General features: G+C 55.2%; 1 long non-coding RNA gene across 1 annotated transcript; it reads right to left on the reverse strand.

Moving 5' to 3' along the window:
- Positions 1 to 498: 498 nt before the first annotated feature.
- Positions 499 to 3,135, reverse strand: LOC105311085. Its single transcript, XR_002778756.1, has 3 exons — positions 3,061 to 3,135; positions 1,095 to 2,883; positions 499 to 890 (listed from the first exon to the last, which is right to left on the reverse strand). It is a non-coding gene; the product is annotated as an uncharacterized LOC105311085 (long non-coding RNA).
- Between the last annotated feature and the right edge of the window lie 1,777 nt (positions 3,136 to 4,912).

Here is a 4,912-nt window from a genome sequence, read left to right on the forward strand (position 1 = left end):
TCCTCCAGTGACTGTGGCTGCTCAGTTTGTGTTACGTTACCGGTACCTTGTGCATCAGCGTTTCGATTCTAGAAATGAAATTTCGATTCTGGGAATGAAAGACAATGGCATGTGTCATCTGCACCGTCGTTTGCCAGGGTCTCCAGGCGGGTGTTCACGCGTCTTGGTTCCCTCACTCGGCAAGGACTCGTGGAATGCCAGGCACTGGGTGTCCAACGGTCACGACGGACAGGTGGCCCCGGCTTCCTGGAGCCAGCGGGACAGCGGGGGCACGCGTGGTGGCGGCGAACACGTACGTGGTGCCGGGCGCTGCTCCATGCCCTTGACTTATCGACGAGCTTCCTTCTCACAGCTTGTCCGCATGACATGTGAAGAATCTGAAGCACCGAGAAGTTAGGCAAATGGCTGGGGGTCGCCCAGCGTGGAAAGCGGAGCCGGGACTCAGGCCCAGGCCATCAGGTTCTGGAGTCCGGCGTTGATCTGCAAGATTCTGAGTGAAGGTGACCAAGGGAAGCACCGACATGGGGAGGATTCAGAGGGGAGAGAACAGGGAAATGCGCGTCCCTTTGCAGGGTCCTACGGAGGCTGGGGAAAGAGAGCTGAGAGGGACCCAGCCAGTGGACAATGGCATTTTGAGTTGGGGCTTGACACACAGGCACGGGACCAAGCGAGGGGGGCACGCCTGGACTCGGGGATGAGGAATGAACGGGGGCCGGCGGGTGGGAGCACAGCAGGGCGGCAGGAGTGGGGACCTCGCCCGAGCGCATCAGGGACGGGACTCGCCATGCATGCTACACGGCGGGGAGAGGAAGCAGGGCAGGTACTGCCAGAGTCCAGTGGTGGGGTGGTCACCGTGGTCAAGAGGAGAGATGGGCCCAGCTGATGTTTACCTGTATTTGGTGTAGAATCGAGAGTCAGCTCCGCACAGATATTCCCAGCTTGCTTCTAACTCCCCTAAACAGTGCCGGAAACCCACCCCCCCCAATCTTGCAGAACGGCTTCGTTTTAAGTTCATAATCTCAGAAGGGCCACAGTGAGAGGGGGCGTGGGTGGAGGGGGGTCTCCTCTTTAGGGCGGGGTACACTAGAGCACACCTGTAACCTGACGGGAATGATCCAGGAGAGAGGAAGAGATGGGTGGGCATATGGGAAGGAACAAAGTCCTTGGGGAGGAAAGATGGGCGGGGTCCCAGCATGTGTGGAGGGAAGCGGGAACTGGTCCCCCATCACTGCCGGGAAGACGACGATGCGGGAGGTTCAGTGAAGGAAGATGAGGGCTCCTCTCTCTCAGGGAGGCATAAGGCCAGGAAGGCTGCCGAGGGCGGGAATGTGTGATCAAGGAGCAGACGGCTGAAATAACTGTCTTAGAGAAAATGAGTTTAACCATGTAACTGTCTCAGGCAGTGAAGCTCTGAGATCATGAGGTTAAAAGTCACAGGCATCGTAGCACCCAACTGTGGTCCTGAAATTCCTTTTTCCACCAAAGAGAATCAGGGCTTCTTGGAGAAATGATTGGTTCCGGGTCTTAGGAGCAGAAAATGTACAAGATGGGGCTGGTACTGTCACACCAGAAGGCAAGGAACAGATCAAAGGCCACTGGAGTCATGTGAAGAAAACCAGGCGCCAACTCGAAGAGGTTCCCGCTGGCCAGAGAAGGTACATTTTGAGCACCAGTAAGGCTAGAATTACAGTGGACTGGACATCGAGTATGTGTACATCCAAATATGAGTTCACAAGGGGAAAAAAAGTAAAAAAAAAAAAAAAACAACACACAACCCAAAAACTAATTGGTCCCCATTGAAGGATATAAAGGGACAAATTCGCTGAGTTCAAAATGAAGAGAATCCGATTCTACTTGTTTTGTTTATGTCACCATTGGGAATTTCCTGTTTCTGGAAGAATTTTAGCTACAGATGAAGAAGGAATGATAGAACACAACAGTTTGGGGGAGGGTGATGGCACGGATGAGCGATGGCTGCTACATCACAAGGAGGGACAATCAGACATGTGCTTCCTGACAATCCCTGACTCCCATGCAACAGAATCTGCCTGAGCTCCTGCACCCAGCCACCGAGCTACAGATAACACAAAGGCCGAAGGAACACACTAAGTGACACCACAGGGGCACACTCAGCAAGTCCAGTCTGCAGGGGAGTGCTGGGCACACAACCTGGTCTTTACAATAAGCAAATCACAAAGAGGAAAAGAAAAAAAGAAATAGGAAGAAAATCAATCTATTAGCAGGGGCTTAAGAGACACATCGGTCACATTATGGAAGCACTACTTGAATGATTCATACATGGTGGGAAGCAACTTATTTTATGAGACAATTGGAAAGATGAACTCTAACTGAACGTTTGGTAATATTAAATAATTACCGCTTAGAAAAATGACACCAATATGCAAGGTTATACGATTTCTCCAGTAGCATTAGGGACTCGGAGGGAAGGAATCTTTGAGAGCCAGCAGTGAGCACACACAGAGACGCAGTCAACACACCGTTTGCTGATGGGGCGACTTGCTTTGCCATCCTTATGGCGGTCATATTTTTCTCAACCCTCAAAAGGGGCGTGTGAACGAATGGGTGGTTTCTAATTTGTAGACGTATTTAGACAAGAACTCTTGTTAAGGTAAAAGTCATAATTAGTTGTCCATTTAAGGAATCCCTTTTAAGGAAACTACAAAGGTACACGAAATTGAAGGAACCCCGAAAATCCTCCGCGTCATCACCTCCATCAGCACCGCGTGCTCAGAGCCTGATTAGAGGGTTTTGTCCAGCACGTTCACTGTGTTGTCGGAAGTGGGGAAACTGGAACGCGGTCCAACAAAGGCGACCGTGTAGAAAGCGGTGGGGACAGGAGGCACGAGGTGTGGTCACAGGAACCTGGACTGTCACCGGGAGACGTGAGGGCGGTTCAGAGTCACCGTCTCAAGTTTATTGCAAGCTTTTAATAATCCAAAATCAATAATTAGATCCTCGGCCATACAGAGGGTCAAGCGAAAAAAAAAGAGTCTTAAAAAGAACTATCCCACCCCACCCATCCTCCAAAATCGCTCTGACCGGGGACAGCCGTGACGCCACACAGCCAGACCCAAAGGTCCTGTCTGCACCCTCCTGGCCCCATCTCAGCCTTCGCCATCGCTGATGCCATCTTGAGACACTTCCTCTGCCTTAGACCCCCGGACACTGTTAACTGCCGGCTGAACTCCTACCCCATGGACCTCTCCTCTCCCCGGCGCACATGCAGTGGCCGGAGCGCCCCCGGCTCAGGCCGCACTCCTCCCCTGCTGAGCAACACTCAGCCCTTGGTGAACCCAGGCAGGCCCTTGGCTTTAAAGGATCCAGTTGCTGACAGCCTCCACGTTTACGTCTCTGCCCAGGGTGACTCGGCCAGGAGAGACGAGGGACAGCTGGTGCGAGGTGCTGCCTGGCGGGAGGTTACACGCTTCTCAGAGACAAAGACTGGTCCATGCAGTCAGGCCACCTCCAGGGCCGGCAGGGCTGCATCATAGTTCAGCTTCTTCATTCTCCCTCGGGCAGTGCTGGTCCCGACGAGTCCTCAGCTCCGGGTCTGTCACAGGGAACCAAGCCGAAAACCATGGGGAGGCCGATGGTGGCCAGCAGAGAGCGTCTCAATCCTGTCAACTCTACCTTCAGACCCTGGAGAGCTTCGGGACGGAGAGCCCACAGGATTGAGACATTTTCCTTCTTCCCTAAAGAGCCAAACTGAAGATCCGCCGAGGCTGCCCGCTTCGGTGTCTGTTCTCTCTCGGGGACCAGGGACCTGAACACCACAGCCAACGTTCTGGGCCCTTCCCGCTCTCTCGACTCCCACTCCTGCTGTTTCTGCTCACCGGGAGCTCACCACGGGCCAGGCCCCCAGGGGGCGGCACCTCCTCCCCTCTCCACCCTGCCCCGCCCTGTCCCCTTGGCCCCCTCCTCGCTGTCCCACCCCCCTCGGAGGAGCGGGTCCTTCCAGCGTTTGGGGGCCTTCCTTTCTCACGTCTGCAGACAGCATCCTTCCCACGCAGCATCATCTTCGGCTCTCCTCCCCGTCCTTCTGCTGCTTGCCCTCTGACACGTGCGGGCCTGGCCCGTCTTAGAAAGGCCGCGGCCGTGCCCCCTGCCTGCCATCGTGTGCAGTGTGTTTCTCCCAGCCAGGCTCCTACAGCGCGCAGATGTCCGCGTCCCCTCCTTAATTCTTTGCAAGCTGACCTTTCTGCCCAGCCCTCTAACACCGCCGCCTGCTCCAAAGCCACCGCCACCTTCTCACCGACCCGCAGTTCTTTTCTGAGTCCTCATTCTTAGAGACCTTTGTGAGGTTTTCAAACCACTGACCACTCCCTGCTTCCAGAACATTCCACACCCAACACTTGGCTCCTCTGACCTCTCAGGCTACTTCTTTCCAGTCTTTTCCTTCCATCCCTCCCAGGCTCGGACACCGGCCGCCTCTTCTAGCCTGTCTCCACTCCCCAGCAGAGACCTGTTGCCCGCACAGCCTGCTCTTCGCTTCTGGCTTTTCCCACTGGGGGACCCTCCTCATCTTACACCCAGCATGACCCAAGCCCTTCCCGCTTCCCCACCCCCGGCTCCTGTCTCTGCTCATACCAGCCTCCTCCCGAGGTCTCCTGTCTCTGTGGTGATGCCACCGCTGTCCCAGTCCCTAAACGCTGAGCTCCTTTCGGGGTCCCTGCTGTCCATTTGGCCTCTCGTGGAATCAGGTGTCACATTCAGCCTTTCACTAGTTGCCAAGCTCTGCACCGTTTCTCTCTCTGCTCTGAGGACTTCCCAGGCTCCTTGGCCCCCTCGGGCCTGCGTGACTCCCCACCCCACGGCCAAGTTGAATTTCCTGCAGTGGCCTCCTCCGGGGGCTGACGGAGCTGGCCTTTCCTTCCTTCCTCACCTCCTCCCT

Source organism: Pteropus vampyrus, unplaced genomic scaffold (genome assembly GCF_000151845.1).
Source record: "Pteropus vampyrus isolate Shadow unplaced genomic scaffold, Pvam_2.0 Scaffold24441, whole genome shotgun sequence".
In the NCBI taxonomy this organism is placed as follows: domain Eukaryota; kingdom Metazoa; phylum Chordata; class Mammalia; order Chiroptera; family Pteropodidae; genus Pteropus; species Pteropus vampyrus.